Consider the following 19,499-nt stretch of genomic DNA (forward strand, 5'->3'; position numbering starts at 1 on the left):
TTATATAATTTATGAAGTGATTCCTCCCCAGTAATCTAGTACCCATCTGACACCATACATAATTATTACAATGTTACTGACTATATTCCCTGTTTTGTACTTGACACCCTCATGACTATTTTATAACTACAAATTTGTATTTCTTTATCTCTTCACCTTTTTCAACCCACCTCCCTACTTCTGTTATCATTATTACTCAATTTCCTTTGCTGACTCTTCTTTTTATTCTTGCCCTTTTTGATTGTAGATAATTTGTTGGAATCAATCATCAGCCCTCAGTTCTATCCTTCTATTCTCCTTGATAATCTCTTCAACTTCTATGGCTTAAAATATCATACCCATGCTGAAGATTTCTAGTCTAATGTTATCATTCCTAACCAATTTCATAAACTCCATATCTTTCCTGTCAGACGTACCAACTGGAATTCTCTGCAACCTCTGCAAACTTGGCATATCACAAAACTGACCTTACTAGCTCCCCTGGGTATTTCTTATCAGATTTTAAACCAATGATTCTCAGTTCACATTTTGGAGAGGGACTTTGGGGTTGTTAGGAGGTGAGATTGAGTCAGAATGATGTATGGAGGTTTTCAGACCAAACTCTCGCCACAAAAACTGTCATAATTTCCTGGGACAGGGAACTGGGGAAGTAGAAAAAAAAGTGGAAAAAGCTGATGGGTGATTTTGCCCGACCTTAATCTCCCACTACCTTTAACTGAAAATAACTATGTTAGGCTCATGTGTCTCCAAACTCCCCCTTCCTTGTCCATTCTTTGCACCTGCCACCACCATATGTGATCACATGTGCCTGAAACAGGTGAGGGGTTTCTTACTTACACAGGAAGGAGCAAAGAGGAAGAAAAGGGACTAGCAAATTGGGGTGGAATCGTCCTAATTCTGAAAGAGCTCTAACTAATCTATTTCATGTTCAACATCTTCAACATTCTTCGTGCTCTTCACTCTCATTCCCTCTACAACTGCTTTTCTTCACAATTACCAGTATTACCTTGACTTCTCCAATGGCCTAATAAATGACTTCTCTACCTTCAGTCTTTTTCCCAATTCAATCCACCCTATATACTGCTACCAGATGTATAAATATAAATTATATGTGTGTGTATTTAAATTATACTTCAATTACATATAAGGTTAAAATATATTTCAATTACACATGCAATTAAAGTATAATTTAAATGCAATAAAATTTACCAATATTTAATGTATAATTTGATGAATTTTGAAACTGTATCCAGTCATGTAACCACCATGCCCATCATGGTACAGAACAGTTCCATTGCCTGAAAAAATGTTCTCATACCTCTTTGCAGGATGTCCCATCTCATAACCTCTACCTCTGGCCCCTGGACACCACTGATCTGAATTTTTTAATGTAGTTTTTTCCCCCTAGAATTTCAAATAAATGGAACATACACCATGTAGTGTTTATGTGTGACATCCTTCATTGGGCATCATGCTTCCTATTTATTGTTTAATAGTTATTCCAAAGCATGTCTATATCACAATTATTTTTATCCATTCACTAATTGTTGGGCGTTTGAATTGTTCCCATTTACCTGCTAATATGAATATAAGAAGTAAGCTTGCTTTTTCCAACACGATTGTACCATTTTGCATTTCCACCACCCATGTGTGGGCATTCCATTTGTTCCAGAACCTAGCCAAATTTGGTACTGTTAGTCTTTTTAATTTCAGCCATTCTAGTGGATGAAATCAGGAAGTGTCTTTCAATTTTGTTCTTTCCATGAAAAATCATCGTTTTATCAATGAAAACCATTTCATTGTGGTTTTAATTTTCATTTCCCTGATGACTAATGATGTTGAATATTTTTTCTGTGCTTATTTGCCATTTATATGTCTCTCTTTGTGAAATGTCTATTAAAATCTTTGCATATTTTTATCAGACTTTTGTCTTCTAATTATTAAGTTGTAATAGTTCTTTTTTTTATAATGTGGATACAAATGTTTTCTAGATACACATTTTGCATATATTTTCTCCTAGGCTGTGACTTAATGCATCATATTTTTAACAGTGTCATTTGAAAAGCAAAAGTTTTTATTTTTAATATAGTCCAGTTTAACCATATTTTTCTTCCATGGTTAATGCATTTTGTGGCATATATAAAAAAAAAACCTCTTTGCTTAAACTAAGTTCAAAGTTTTACTTCTTTTCTCTCATAATTTTTATGGTTTTAATTTCTATATTTAGGGCTACAATCCTTTCAGGATAATTTGTGTATATAATATAAAGGCAAAAGTTCCTTTTATTTGTATACGAGTATCCAAAGTTTACACTATTTGTTTAAAAGACTACCCTTTTTCCATTAAATTACTTGGGCTCCTTTGTTGAAATTATTGCTCTCTAATCGAATCCATTGATCAAGATTTTGATCCTAATGCCAGTACCAGGGTTTTGATTACTAAACGTTAAGACATGAAATCAGGTAGTGTAAGTCTTTCAATTTTGTTCTTTTCATGAAAAATCATCTTGTCATCCAGAATCATCTCAGCTTTTCTAGGTACTTAGCATATCCATAAGGATTTAAGAATAACCTCATCAAATTCTATAAAGAAGTCTGTTTTTGATTGGAGTAAGATAGATTCTATAGACCATATTGGAAAAACTTTAAAGTCTTAATACAATTAGCCCGTCTAAAAAAACTCAATATCTCTCATGTATTCAGTTTACATAATTTGAACATATTTTGTTAAATGTGTCCTAAGGATTTCATATTTTTATTCTATTTTAATGGGTTTTGTTTTTAAATGTCATTTTTCTAGTTATGCCTTGCTAATATATAAAAATACAATTGATTTTGCATACTGACTTGGAATCTGCTATCTTGTCAAATTCACTTATAAATTTTTGTTGCTTTTCTTTGAGAAAGTGAAACTTGAGCTGAGACCTAATGGGTGGGTAGGGTTGCATTAGCAAATAGAGGAGTGGCTCTCAGAGCGTTTTACACAGAAGGAACAGAGCGCAAAGGCTGTGGGACAGGAAAGAGCATGGTGCCCTCAAGGGAATGAAATGCCATCTGCATTGGCTGCCGTGTGGTGATAAAGAGGAAAGGGCACCGACTGGAGACAAAATGGCAGGTCGAAGTTAGGCTTTTCAGGACAAATAGGTATATTGTGGACAAGGTGTTTTTATCTCAAAGGGAATAGGAAGATGCTGAAGAGTTTTGAAACAGAACCTGATCAGTTTTGAGTTCTTGAAATATTTTTCTGACTTCTTTGTGATGATCTGATTGGAGGAGAGGAAAAGTAGATTCAAGAAGCCAGTTGGAAATTTTTGCTGTTTGCTAATTTTTTATTGAATTTTCTGTTTCTTGTGTTTGGTGCTTTAGTTTCCTCAAGAGAAGATTAGAGGTAGGGAATAGGAAATTTCCTTGATAGGTTTTTAAAGTTTAAATGGTGGTTTCATTAGTGGCCAAGAAACCCAAATCATTGAAACCTGAAATCATACTTGGCAATCAACAAGTAATAGGTTAGGGACAAGCTGCATATGTGTGTGTGGTGGGGGGGAGGAGAGGAGAGATCAGGAATGGCAGGAAGCATGAAAGCCGGGTTTTCTCTAGTGTCTTTACTTCTCTTGCTTTGCGTTCTCCCACCCTCAGGGATCTCTTGCTTGAGGCACCAGTCTTGTCAGGGCAGCCTCTTGGCTGTGATGTTTTGTGTAAAGCACTCACTCCGTCAGTTATCACAGAGCAGAGTAATTTCCTTCATGAACTATCAACCTACCACCTGTGTAATTTTATTATTTTAAGCTTAAAAATGAATATGTAAACTGGGGTCAAAAGGTCTGTGTTTTGATAAGAAAATGGATTTGGAAAGTTAAGGGCATGCCCTCATTTTCCCTGATATAAACCTTTGCCTAACTTTAAGTGTAACATCAATCAAATGAGTTGAGGAAGTAAAAAAGTTTCAAGGAAGATCTGAAATTCCTCTAATAGAAAACTCCATTTTTTTTTTAACTTTTGTTTGAGCCTGAGCATCAGAATATATTGCAGAGAGGCATACATAGTTATATAGGCAGAAAATTCAATCTATACTGATTCTATGGCATGACTGATTTATCAATCACTATTCATTCATTCATTTATACAGTAGTTATAGAGCAGCACTGTAGTAGGCACAGAGACCCTTGCTCTCAACTGGTTTTCTTTCAGTTGAGAGCAAGGGTCTCTGTGCCTACTACAGTGCTGCTTCAGAGTGATATAACTACAGTGGTTTAATGTTGTTCAGAAGCTTAAAGAACACAAATCAGGGCATTTTACCCAGACTTGGAAGTTGTCTTGGAAGAGTACAGAGCGTGTCCAAGGGAAGTTTTCCTTTGGATGCACAGAATTCTATGAGGCACAGCAGTGGAGAATAGTATTCCAAAGCAGAAGGAAGAGCATAGGCATACCACAAAGACAAAGAAAGCATGGCTGCATGGGGGATGAGGAGTAGATTCATCTTTTCTTATGGCAGAATAGTGTTCCATTGTGTATATATACCACATCTTTATCCAATCATCTATCGAAGGACACTTTGGTTGTTTCCATGTCTTGCCCACCGTCCATAAAGCTGCAATGAACATCGGAGCACACATATGTTTATGGATAGATGTTTTGTGATTTTTTTGGTATATACCCAGGAGAAGGATTGCTGGGTCATATGGTAATTCTATTCTTAGTTTTTTGAGGAACCTCCACTCTGCCTTCCATAGCCACTGCACCAACAATGTAGGAGGGTTCCTTTTTCTCCACAGCCACTCCAACACTTGTTATTATTTGTCTTGATGATGATAGCCATTCTGACTGGGGTGAGGTGTTATCTCATTATGGTTATTATTTGCATTTCTCTGATGATTAGTGATGTTGAGCATTTTTTCACATGTCTATTGGCCATCTGTACGTCCTCTTTGGAGAAATGTCTATTCAGGAAAGATGAAATAGTGCCATTTGTGACAACATGATGGATCTTGAGATTATTATACTAAGTGAAATAAATCAGACAGAAAAAGCCGAGAACCATATGATTTCACCAATATGTGGGATATAAAACTGAAAACAACAAAGGAACAAGACAAACAAATAAAGAAACAAAAACTCATAGACACAGACAATAGTTTAATGGTTACCAGAGGGTAAGGAGGGATGGGGGTGGTAGAAGAGGGTAAACAGGATCAAATATATAATGATGGAAGGAGAACTGACTCTGGGTGGTGAACATACAAGGTGATATATAGATCATGTGTTACAGAATTGTACACTTGAAACCTACATAACTTTACTAATCATTGTTACCCCAATAAACTTTAGTTGAAAAAAAACCCCAGCAGATTCAGGTGTGAGAAGATTGTATGGATGGAGGAAATAGCAGGATCTGAGGCTGGAGAGGTAAACAGGTGCCAGATCAGGATTGAGCCATGTAAGGAGTTTGAGTTCATTGTACTCTGTGGGCCAAGGGGAGCCATAATAAAGTCTCAGAGCACTACAATCAGATTTGCATTTTAGACACATGTCACTATGGTTACGAGGAAAAGGATGAAGTGGAGGCAAGCAAATCAATTAGTAAACTGTTAAAGAAATCCAGGCAAGATACAGTGGTGTAACCTATGGCGGGGAGAATGAGGAAAATTAGATGGAATAAGGAACAATTTAAGAGTAGATTAATGGGACTGAATGATCGATTTGGATATGGGGGTGTGTTAAGGGAGAGAAAAGAATCAGAGATCACGCTCAAGTTTCTGGATGGGAAATTGGGTGAATAGGAGTGGGCGTGTTGAGTGTGTGGAGCCAGTGGAGCATCCAAAATGAGAAACCAACAGAAGAGTATATTCAAGAAGGAGGATGTAATCAGTTGTGGTTAATGATGTTGCTAAGTCAACTGAGAAAAGAATGTAAAATATCCATTTGATTAGCAACAAAATGATGATTTATGACCTTGGGGGAAAACCAGTTTCGGTGTGTGGTGGGTCAGAAGAGAAAATGGAGTGCCGCAAATGAAAAATTAGTAAAGTGGTGGAGGCTGGGAGTATAAACAACTCCTCTCACTGTGAAGGAGACTGAGCCCCAGGATGGTAGTTAACAATCGCAGCTGCATTATTCTGGGAAGAAGTAAACCTGAGCACTGATGGAGTCAAAAATCAGTGGTGCTGGACTGCCACTGCTTTCTTCTGCACCCCCTGGCATTGCCTCTGCATTCTTGCGATGCAAGCCTGGTGTCTTAGTATGAGGGAGACGAGGCTGACATTCATCATCCCAAGTGATAAAAACAACAGCAAAAGTTGGAGTCGACCAAAACAATGACCACATTAATGTCTAAGGCAGCAGAAAAGAGGAATGTGAGACAGTTTAAGGATGAAAGAATGAAAAGAACGTGTGACAAATTTATGACTTACAAGGACTTTTAATGGAGCATATTCATTTCTAATTTGATGAGCATCCATCATTAAGTTTTTAGAAATTGTGTTTGGATCTGTATCTAATGTCCTTGTGTGTGTCAGGATGGTGAAATAGTTAATGAAATGGGCTTTGGGACTACAGAGGTTAAACACTGGCTCTAACACTTCCTACTTGTTTTGTGGTTGTTGAGAAAATTACCAAAGTTCTCTATACCTCAATTTTCTCACTGGTAAAGGTAGCTAATAATAATAATAATAATACTCACTACATAAACATGCTCTGAAGATTAAGTTACATAGTTTAAGGAAAGCACATAGAACCATGCCAATCACATACAATGTATTTATTCAGTGTTTACTACCACTGCTATTACTTTTTTTTTTTTTTAATTATCTAACCCCTCTTCACTGTGCGTTATCTAACTATTATATCTAAATTCTAAATTTTGTTCAACAGTAAATGATAACGGGCCAGGTTAAAAAAAAAAGTGAGTGAATTTCTTTTCTCAATTTGTAGCATGCACACTAAACTTTTGTACTTGTATTCCAATGTATTATTTGGGCATTATTAATTAACCTTAGCAACATACAAAAGATAAAAAAAAGGAAAAAAACCTCAGGATGCTCGTTTACTGTGTCTAATCAGACAAGCTTGTATTTAACAGCTTAAAACTCAATTTCTATAAGTAGCCATCGCATTTATTAAGCATTCACTCAATGTTAGCACTTTGACTAAACATAAACCCATAGTGTCCTTGATTCAGGTCCCAGGGAATTCTAGATTTGCACTGGAGCCTGGTCCCATTTTAGTAAATCAATTCAACAACTTCCTTTGGCTATAAAATGGCAACCAAAATATTTGCCAGCGTTTTAGCGATAATAATCCGTTCTTTTTCCCCCCACTCACACTATAACGTTATTGGCATAGGTGCCGTTTCCCCTCTCAGGATAGAAATGAAGAGAGTAGGTGAAACTATTTTGCAGAGAGAAAGGTTTATTAAAACAAAGCTTGACACACCACGGGAGGACATTCTGAAAGAGAATGAATATGTATACATGCTTAAACGTGGTTTCCAAAAATCTTGTGGTAACTTAAAACCTTCGAGTTTTACAAAGTTAAGTTAAATGATAACAATTATTAAATGTTTAGATATTTCAAAATAACATAAAATGCTGAAACATTAATTATTAGGTAAGTCTGAGTTTACTTACTTTTGGCTTCTTATTTGCAGAGACGCTAAAAGATCAACTGGGATTTGTTAATAAATATATCTTGTACTTGATTAAAAGTATGTCTCAAAAATGTAAATGTATTTGCCAATGGGAGAACCTATGTTTCTAAAGATTATGAATTGTATTCATAAATCTGTCAATCTGAAGAGTATTAATTTCTTACTTTTTAGCAATTAAGATTTGTAAGATTTAAAAATTCAAACTAAGATGGAAAAAATGTATATTTTAGGTAATAGAAGGAAAGTGGTTTATCCTGAAGTTGGTTATTATTTCTGAATAAAAAGAGATAAACTAAAAGGAACTAGGAAACTGTCAAATTTTTATAAAGAAAAATCTTGAAAGAGGAAATTTTATGTACAGTTAAGCTAAACAAGATTAATTAAATTAATCAGTTTAAATATCAAAAGTAAGCTGATGGAAAATTAGAGTTGGGTTTTCTCTTTCTGCTAAATAAAAGTTTCTTAGATTATTGGTCTGCTACTGATATTATAAAACAGTTTTCTGCCAGAAAGCAAAGATTTTGTGTGTCATCAAAATAATTTCCTCTGTTTTATATTGTCTTAATCAGGTCCTTCATTACTTTAAAAAGCTAAATTTCCAGAATAGTAAGAAGGAAGTTTGGCTAATAATTATGTAAACTTCTGTATTTTTATTTAAAATTTTCTACTGTCACTTTGGGTAAATAAATATTTTAATATTATTTCATAAAAATGATGCTATCTTTTTGGTCAAGTATTTTTGACAGAGTTCCTAAGATTCAAAATCTGGGGAGGGTCGTATTCTTGACCTTTGAGGCTTTTAAAAAACTTCATAGAGTTTTTCAGAAGGATCCCCCAAACACCTCAAAGACTTGTTTTGTCTCTTTATAAAAAGAGAAATTAAAATAAGTAGGCCTATTTAATATGTTAAATGACATGAGAAGCCTTGTCAGATAAATGATACTTAAGCTTTGATTATATGTCAGATAGATATGTTATTAATACAAATGTTAGAAAACTTACAGTTTTTCTCTCTCTGCCAGTTATGACTCGTATCGTGTCCTTGAAATGTAAACACCCAGGAACTGACCAAAACATGGCCCATAGAAACTGATGGGAAAAAAAAATGGACTTTTTAAAATGCAAGCTGCTGTATAAGTTTCCGTTCCCAAATTGATTTATAAAAGAGCTAGCTATAGGTTTTATAGAACTACTAAATGACTGTATGCAAAAAAATAAGATATATGTTTTTGGTAAAGGAAGGTATGAGACAGAGATACACTTTTGTTCAGAAAAAGGAAAATAAGATTTTTTTATAAGGAAGGATATAAAATACACATACTTGAGGTTCTCTAGTAAAGAAAGAAAAGGAAAAGGAATTTTATCCTAGAGTAAAACAATTGTTTCAAAATAAGGAGAGAAAATACAAGATAAAAAAACTAAAAGATGTACCATGTTTCCCTGAAAATAAGATCTAGCTGGACCATCAGGTCTAATGCGTCTTTTGGAGCAAAAAATTAATATAAGACCCAGTATTATTATATTATATTATATTATATTATATTATATTATATTATAATATTATATTGTATTATATTAAGACCCCGTCTTATATTATAGTAAAATAAGACCAGGTGTTATATTAATTTTTGCTCCAAAAGATGCATTAGAACTGATTGTCTGGCTAGGTCTTATTTTCAGGGAAACACAGTATGTAAGCTGCGGAATTCTGTGTATATTGCAAAAGATGTATACATGTTATATAGGTTCATGAATTTTTTTGAGAAAATAATTTTATATGTAGTCAAACTAACTATGATTGGAATGAATAGAGTCAGTTGCATTATTTATATGACTATATATGTAAACTCTCACCATATCTTTAATCACATCATTTTTAAATCTTTTGTCATTTCTAGACAATTACTGTTTTGCTCTGATGTTTTTATAAAAATGTCTCTACCAAGATGTTTTATCTTCAGCAAATTTCATAAAAAACACTGTAACACTCTAAGATAACAAAACTTCAGGTACTCAACAAATCCGTATGTGACTAAATTTAAAGGTATTGACTCTTGGATATATAGTGCTTGATGATATCAGCCCCAGTAAAAGTACCAGATCTGGAAGAAAACTTTTTCCTTGGACAAGTTTTACATGATCACCACAGAAATATTAGGCAATAAAATTGTTCTTGCCCATATTTTAGCTAAGCAAGATGGAGTTTGCTCTGTTGTTAATACTTCTTGTATTTGGATAAAACACCTCTAGTAAACTAGAGTTAAAACTAGATAAAATCTGGACATAAGCCAAATAATTACATGCAGTGCCCCCTGACATCTCATGGTTCTTTAATATCTTCAGCTAATTGCCCTCAGATATTGCCTCTTAGTTCAGATCTCCTCTTCAAATTAGACTTAACATTTGGTTGTTATAAACATATTTGCTGTTAGAGATCTTTGATTATTTTACATAACTCCATGTTACAAAGACACTACTCTGATAATAATTGCTCAATGTTTAAAAATAATCACTAAGGCCTATGAGACTTAATTAAAAAAACAAACAAATAAACAAACAAACAAAAAAAAACCCTCAAGAAACTACAGGAGATGTTTGCCCTTAAGAAAACACGACGACAAAGCCTTCCTCTGTGTTGACATTTTTGTTGCTTAAACGTGGCCTAAAGCTCCTAAAAGACCACCTTTCCTCCTGTGTGGGACAAGACATACCAGGAATGAGACTTCATGGTGATGAAAAACTGACAAGAACAGGACATACCAGGAATGAGCCATCCCAACCATAGAGGACCAAGGATACTTTTAATAACCGACCAGTGCTACTCTTGAAAGATTGATCAGCAATGCTTTCAAGAATCTTGATCAAAAAAGGGAAAATATAAATGATAATATATATCATATATAATTTATATATATCATATAACATACTACTGAAAAGATTTATTAACAACCTCTTATTTTAGTTCTATCTACTAGGGGTGCCAAAAAAATGTATACAAGTGGACACTTTGGTCAACATTGCTCAAGCAGTAGTTCACAGTAATCAGAAGTGTCTGGGAGCTTTGAGCACCTCTTGTAATTTCAGAAGTCAAACTTGACTTGTATTCATCTTTTGCTATTGGTATATACTGAGTATTACAATTTTAATATAGTTTTCCTTTCTTAAAATGTGTATACTTTTTTGGGCACCCTCTTTATTTATTATTTTTAAATAACTCTATGAGATTTCAAAGCCAATTATTACCCAAGGTATTTTCTTGACAAATTTTGTGACACACATAGCATGCAATTATTTTTTGGTTGTTGTAAAGCCAGGTAACACAAAAGATACCATATTTAATGTTAATAACTCTAAAAGATATGTTGATTTAACCAAAACTTAAACCAGCTTTAGTATCAAATAGCTTCTTAGGTCATATGATCCTGAAAAGGACTTGGGTCAGTTTATTATTATTATTTTTTAATTTATATAAGCACTTCAGTTTTTTTCAAGCCAATTAAATATTATAAACTGGTAATAACATCTGGAGGCAAAAACACCACATCATATATAAAACACTGACAAATACAGATATTAGAGATCATACACATAAACAGAATTACCAATAATTGTAGAAAGGACTCAAGAGTTTTCATTTGCCCTTGACAGTTTTAAGGAGGCTGGGAGAAGGGTGGGGTGGGGGTGGGGAGTCTGGTTTGTGTGACTAGCTGCCTGTGTTTTAAAAAGTGCATTTTTTTTCCTTCTGTTACCTCAGCCTCAGGCAGTAGTACCGGGGTTCCCTGAAAATAAGCCTCAGTTAAGATCGTCAGTCAGACGGATGCATTTAGTCCATTATCACGATGTTCCAGAAGAAAGATGACTGCATTTGAATAAATGTAGATTGTTGTACATGAAAAAATAAGACATCCCCTGAAAATACGCCCTAATGCGTCTTTTGGAGCAAAAATTAATATAAGACCCAGTCTTATTTCTAGGGAAACACGGTAGGTACTGTGTTTATATTTCTGGTTATCTGTAAGACCTTGAAAGTTACTGAGAGTTAGAAAAAACCTATAAGACTTTTAATTTTGCCAAATTTCTGAACATAGAGTTTCTGAAGATAAGTTGGTGTCCAATTATAAGTGGACCAGGAGATGGGTAGACTCCCCTATTCTTAGCACTTAAAAAGTTGTTGAATTGTCCTTGGTCCCAAAGAGCCCAAATGGGCAGAAGTCTGTGGAGAGCAAGAGTAGAAAGGGGTGGGATGCCCAGGTGATGTGAGCCTGAAGCATTTGGATAGAGAAAGATGAGGTGACAACAATAGGGATCCCAAGAGTGTTTCTTGAAACCGTCGTCCCGGATGAAGTCATGAAAATAAGTCAAAGATGACTGATGAGACAACTGAAAGATGGGAAGAACCCACAACGAGGTCCGATCAACCAGAAAGGCTTATTGCCAGGACTTCAAAGAGTCCCAGGGATAATGAATGCAACAAAGATGACCACAATGTCTGCGCAAAAGCTGAATACACAGATTGCAAAAATCTCGACCCCAGAGAGAAGTTGGTAACCAAGGAACATAATCAGGCTGCTCCAAAGGTGATGGAGGGAGGGGATGAGGGCAGTTGGGAATACAGACTGCCAGATGGAAACCAGTGTCGCAGGAAACTCCCGCAGCCATAGAAACAGGCAGAGCCTCTAAGGGGACACCCCTTCTTACCCAGGCGAAGAGAGTGCACCCAAACAACAAGGCCTCAGAAGTCAATCAGGACATGCAGATTGTCAGCGGAGAAAGGGGAGAAGAGCCAGGACTTCGAGGCACAGAAACCAGGATCAGGCTGCCTGAAGAGAGCAGGAAAGAAAAGAAGAGTGGGAGAAATGGAAAAAAAGAATTAAGGGAAGAGAAATCAAGTTGGAAGATGCTGGGGTAAAACAACACACTGAGTCTGGAGAGCAAGGCATCTGGCAAGGTCACCCCCTCAAGTTCGGAAAAGGAGTCCTATCTGGGGTGCCAGAGATGTTAGTGGCACAGGCAGGGGTCCTTGCCCTTCTCAGGATAGAAATCAAGAGAGTGGGTGGAACTATTTTGCAGAGAGAAAGCTTTATGAAAGCAAAGCTTGATGCACCAAGGGAGCACACTCCGAAAGAGAAATGGATGTGGCTCAAGGCTGTTTTCCCCAGCTGCAGGTCCTGGCTGCCACTACCCACTACAATAATTTTCTCCTAATCTACATCAAAAAATTGTGGATGACACTAAGCTAAATTATGGTTCCAGCTACTAACGATAGATTTACAGCATAATAGCATCTCACAGGGGAATTAGTTTTAAGGTGAGTGCTTAAAGCAAAAATAAAATAGAACAAATAATGCCTGGGACAATGACCTTTGAGAACAATATTCATTAAGTCCAACACAATTTTACCTCCAGCTTTAGAATAGAGTTCTATTTCTTTGGCTAAGCATTAAGTGACAGCTGGCTTGCAAGAAAGGCATTTAGGGACCAGGTTGCAGAAAAACACATTTACTGCATGTTTTAAAATGAAGATTATACTTAATGCAGCAAGACGCTCACACTCAGATAGCTGGGAACTGAGGTAACTGTGGGAACAGCAGATCTGTGCTTTCCAGGTCTTGCTCACCCAGAACCAAACACTCATCCTGTGGACAAAAGTAATTTATCTCTCCCTCCTTGCCCTCTGCACATGTATGATTAAATGATTTAAGTTACATAAACATGCCATGCTACTTGATTGTAATAGTTATCAGATGACATCAGTACACTAGATCCTTTAGTATCTAGGAATAATCTTTTCACAAACATGTGAGATTTAGACTTAATATTACTAAGAAGTTTTATAATCCATTAATTAAAACAAAACAAGCAAACAAAACCCCAAATAATTTGTCAGAGCTATTGCTCAAATTATGGCGTAATGATGATAACAAAACATAAATTATGAGGCCCAAATATCCAGACTGGTTATATGCTGAGCCCTTCTAATACAGCTGTGATGTACGAGCATCTGGAAACATCTGCCTCTTTCTGATATGGGTGTGGAAGAGCATGGGAAAAGCTTTATGACCATATTGAATACACTAATTGGTGCTACATATGCTGACATTAAATTAATTATCTTGGCAATTGAAAGAGAAGTATTTCCTGAGTAGACACAAAAGCAGAATTCCCTTATCAACACAGCTTCAGAAGATATCCTAACATCAATTAGTTTTACATAGTAAACCAGTAATTTTTTTTTTTTTGGCTAGGACCAATTTTATTTAATCTATATACAAGCAGACATACTGTAGATGAATAAATGGTGTGGTAGGCTCTGCAAATCAATAATTAAAATTGAAAAATGAGTATTTTTTTGCCTTCCTGATGATGGACTCACTGTATGGTCATACATGGATACACTCGTTGATTTTTATGTAAATAAAATACAAAGGAAGCATGTGCTTAAGGCAAAGTGGGGAAATACATTCTCCTTCTCCCTAACCCTATACTGACTTTTGTTCTCTTCATAGGTCCATATTATTTTACATATTTAACACACTGTTGCAAAAATTTGTTTGAAAAACAATGTCTGGAGGTAGTTTCTAAGTCTAAATTTGAGAGGGAAGTTGCAGGGGCTCATTTTCACCCACAAATTTGCACGGGGCTTGCCAGTGTAACATTATAGGGCTCCTCATTTATCTCTGGCTCCTGGTTCAGAATGCAGAAGGAGGGCTGACCAGACATTTACAGAATCTTCAAATACGCTTTTTATTGTCCCTGTTGCTACTAAGAAAGCAGAATGTTTGATGCCCCCAAAAGATTATATTAATAAAATCTGGTCCCCATGAAAGACTCTAATATAATTTTAAGAAGGTAAAAAAATATGTGTTATGCTCTCAATTTTGTCCAGTGACTGCAATAACTAAAATGGGAAGATTTCCAAACCTTGCTTTTGAAGACATATAAATCAGAGGCAGTAATAAAAAAAGAAAAAAAAGATAAGTTAGTAAGTGTTGCAGCCTGACAGTATTGCTTTAAAAACTGCAAATTTTTGACACATTGTGGTTTAAGAATATGCTTTCACATGTCTAATTGCTAGCTGATAGAAAGACATTAGTCTGCCTTGAATCTAAAGTTTCCATCTGTCTAGCTGATTGCTTCAATGTGAGTTTGCTAATAATGACTTTTATATTTTTAAATGAACATTTAAAATTAAGATATGAAAACGTGTTTTTTTTTTCTTTTTTCTGAAGATTGTAACGTGGTTATATCGGCAAATCACCTAATGGCAGATTCCTCAGCTTAGATCAGTTCCCCTGGTCTGGCACTCTACATCCTCTGCTATTTCTTTATAGCTCGTATTGCAGTAGCAGTTAGGAAGTGATTGGTATAATCATGTTTGATGGATTGTATCTCTTAGTAGACTGTAGGCTCCGTGAATGGACAGGTTACATTTGTTTTATTCAACAGCATATTTCTGCTGCCCAGTAGATAAACTTGAACCAAAAACAACACCACATTTATACAGATGCAGATATTAGAATTAGCTATATATATGTAAGCCAGGTATTAAAAGTATCTCCAAGATTGAAGTATGTAATCCTTTTACATTTAAAGGAATTATTGATTGGTAAGGACTTACTATTGCCATTGTGTTGTTTTTGACTGTTGCAGATCCTTTGTTCTTTGCTTCCTTTTTTGCTGTCTTTCCTTGTGATATGATGACATTCTGTGGAGAAGTGCTTTGACTCCTTTATTGAAAACCTTTGTGTATCTACTACAGGTTTTCTTTTGTGGTTACCTTGAGGCTTATGTGGTCATCTTGGTGGGTTTTTTTGGGTTCAACTATTTCCTTTGAGCCTCATGAAACTGCACGTCCATTTCTCTCCCCAAATTTGGGAAGTTTTCATCTATAATTTTTTTAAAATAGGCTTGCTGTCCCTTTCTCTGTCTCTTCTACTTCCAGGAACCCCATCATGCATACATTGTTTATTTTAATATCCTGTAAGTCTCGTAGGCTTTCTCCACTTCTTTTTTTAAATTCTTTTTTCTTTTTGCTCCTCTGATAGGGTAATTTCAAATGATCTTTGAATTCACTGATTTTTTCCTGCTGTTGATGCTCTCTATTGAATTCTTCAGTTCAGTCATTGTAGTCTTCCATTCTAGGACGTATTTCTGGTTTTTATTTAATGATTTTTATTTCCTTTTTGAATTTCTTATCTTGTTTATGCATTGCGTTCCTAATTTTGTTTAGTTGTCTGTCAGCTCTTGTAGTTCACTGAACTCCTTTCAGAGGATGATTCTGAATGGTTTGCCAGACAATTCATAGATCTTCAGTTCTTCATGGTCACTTATCGGAGCTTTGTTTCCTTTGGTAGTGTCATGTTTGCCTGATTCTTTGTGATCCTTGTACCCTTGTATTGGGATCTGTGCATTTGAGTACAGAACCTCCTCTTCCAGACTTCATGGGCTTTTTTGGCAGGGAAAGAGCTTCAGGTGTCTGCTCAGTTTTGGGTACTGGACAGGTCAGCTGATAGTGTCAGCATTCAGGCAGGGCTTGCTATTTGGGTCTTTAGCTGGGCTTGCTCTGAGGTCGGGGGGAGGGTGCCCTGGCTGAGTCCTGCAGTCAGGTGGGGTTGCTGCGTGGACTCCCTGATTGGGTGGCACTGCAGGCTATGCTTGTGACTGGACAGGGTCACTGGCTGGGCTTCCTACCTGGGTGAGGCTATTTTCAGCAATCAGGCAGAGCCCTATGCTAGGTTCCACTGCTGGGTGGGGGGGTAGACTGGGTTCTATGGCTGGGTGGTACTGCAGGCTGGGCTCTAAGGCTGCCCAGGATTTGTTCAGGCTCCCTGGTTATCTGGAGCCAGAGGTTATAGTAAACTGTTGGGCAGGATTGGTGTCTGGGCTCCCTTCCCATGTAGGCCATAGAATGTGCTCTGTGGCTACGGGGCACCTGTGTCTATGCTTCCGAGAGGGGTAGAACTGAAGGCTATGTCCAGCAGTCGTGTGGGAATGCAGATTTGCTCCTCCACTAGGCAGACACTGTTGGCAGGAATGGAAATTGGTATAGCTGCTACAGAAAACAGAATGGGAGTTCCTCAAAAAATTAAAAATAGAACAATCATATGAGCCAGTACTCCCATTTCTGAATATATATCTCCCAAGGAAATGAAATTACTCTCTTAAAGAGATATCTGCACCCCCATGTTCATTGCAGCATTACTTACAATAGCCAAGACATATACTGTGTTTCCCTGAAAATAAGACCTAGCCGGACCATCAGCTCTAATGTGACTTTTGGAGCAAAAATTAACATAAGACCCAGTATTATATTATATTATATTATATTATATTATATTATATTATATTATATTATACTATATTATATAAGACTCAGACTTATATTATATTAAAATAAGTCCAGGTCTTATATTAATTTTTGCTCCAAAAGACGCAGTAGAGCTGATGGTCCGGCTAGGTCTTATTTTCGGGGAAACATGGTAGAAACAACCTAAGTGTCCATCAATGGATAAATGAATAAATAAAGTTTGGTACACATACACTGGAATATTATTTAGTTATGAAAAAGAAGGAAATCCTGCCATTTGTGACAACATGGATGAACCCTGAGGGCCTTATGCTAAATGAAATAAATCAGACCGAGAAAGACAAATACTATATAATCTCACGTATATGTGGATGCTAAAATGAAACCAAACTCATAGAAACAGAAAATAGATCGGTGGTTGCCAAGGAAGGGGTGGGAGGAATGCAGATATCTTGGTCAAAGGAACAAGAGACCACTCTGTAGGTCCTTTGGCAGAAGGCCCTGTTGACCCTCAGCCCAAACTCTTAGTAAAGGTCCTCACCTTTAGGACCTGGCCTGTCTGCCCAGCAAGCTGGGGCTAGCTTTCGTGTAGTATGGTACACATGATAGATCTTTTTTTTAGCAGCTGTAAATTCCATAATCCTAATCGTTTTATTGAGGCATGCCTAGTTTGGTATCTTTGCTTGGTAACATCCAGTTGAAATTGATATCGGGGTGGAGCTAAGGGTGCCAGTCTACGCTACCCTTACCAACTGTCTTAGTTTATCTAGAACTGAAAGATGTCCTGAGATGTGGGACTGCCAGTGCTAAAACTGGGAAAGTACTGGGTAAATTGGGAAAAGCTGGCTGCGCTAGGTGATTTGTTTATGTCATGGTTACAGAGTTTCCGCAATCAGGAGTGTACTCTTTCATTTGTACTAATACCTCTTGAGTTCTGTCTTTGAAATAGAGTAAATGAGAAGCTGTTGTTATGAGCTGGGTTTTGACGAATAATATTTATATTTATCTATATTTTGCTTCCGGGGAGATGGTAGCATGTAATGCTTAGTCACCTTGATTATGAAGCCAAGTGCCTGGGTCCAAATCCTAGCTCTACCATTTATTTCCTGAGTATCCTTGGAAAATTTATTTAACCTCTCTGTGCCTCGGTTTCCTCGTGTATAAAATTTCTAATTCTATAACATGTTTTATTCACTTGTTATTGAAGATTAAAGTGGGTAATGTATGTAAACTTTTAAAAATAGTGATTATTGTTATTATTGTTGCCATAACTGCATTGCTACTATTAACTAGCTATTAATTAGATGTTCAACTGTGCAGTTTCCTTATTTGTAAAATGGAAATAATATCTCATACACTTGACCTGAGGATTAAAAGGGAAGAGATAATGTATGGAAAGCACTTAGCATGGTGACTGGCAAAAAGTAAGCTTTCGAGATTTTAGAGTCATTCTTACGATTATTATTAAAAGTGACATTATTTTTATTATTATCAGTGTGCCTCATGCTAGTTCCAAAGGGAGAAAACAGCACTCATGTTTATAAGCAAATGCTTTGGATTCTTGGAAAGGTGTCAGTTTTCTAATTTAATGTTTCCCATGATTTCCCTTCATGTTATGACTCCAGCACCCAATAAGCCATCTCACAATGACATCTTTTTTAGATGATGATACAACTAGGACAAGTTACTTGGCTTTCTCTTGGATGACTTGTCATCAAATCACAGGAGCCAATGGCAGTGATAATGAGCCGCTGCTTTATTTCTAGTGTGTGGTTATCAGAGTCCTGGAGAAATTTCGGGTAAGTGACTGTCTAGGGAAGATGACTCTTCTGTTTTTGCTATCCTTCCCAAAATGCTTACTTCTTGCAATTCAGGGACTGCTTAGCCTTACATTTTCTCATAAACCTCAAGACATATTAGAGTACAACTACACATACATAAAACATTTGTTGGGAGATGAAATGAAAAACTGGAAACCTTTTTTCTAAATCTAACATTTTTGAATACTGTGTTTCCCTGAAAATAAGACCTAGCTGGACCATCAGCTCTAATGTGTCTTTTGGAGCAAAAATTAATATAAGACCCGGTATTATATCATATTATATTATATTATTTTATTTTATATAAGACCTGGTTTTATATACAAATAAGACCTGGTATATTATATTATATTATATTAACCTGGTCTTATATAAAAATAAGACCCAGTATATTATATTATATTATATTATATTATATTATATTATATTATATTACACCCAGTCTTATATTAAAATAAGACTGGGTATTATATTAATTTTTGCTCCAAAAGATGCATTGGAGTTGATGGTCCAGCTAGGTCTTATTTTGGGGGAAACATGGTATTAACCAATGCAAGTGTGATGTTTGAATTGAGAAGGAAAAAAGGGAAAGGAAAAGATATGGAAATTGTAAACCAATTAGTAAAGTTAAGCTAAACCTTTGAAGCTCCCAGGAACAAACTATTAAGCATACAGTCCAAGCCTATAATGTGACTATAGTTTTTCTTTTTTTTTTTTTTAATGTCTCAGTA

This window comes from Rhinolophus sinicus, linkage group LG02 (genome assembly GCF_036562045.2).
Source record: "Rhinolophus sinicus isolate RSC01 linkage group LG02, ASM3656204v1, whole genome shotgun sequence".
Taxonomy (NCBI): domain Eukaryota; kingdom Metazoa; phylum Chordata; class Mammalia; order Chiroptera; family Rhinolophidae; genus Rhinolophus; species Rhinolophus sinicus.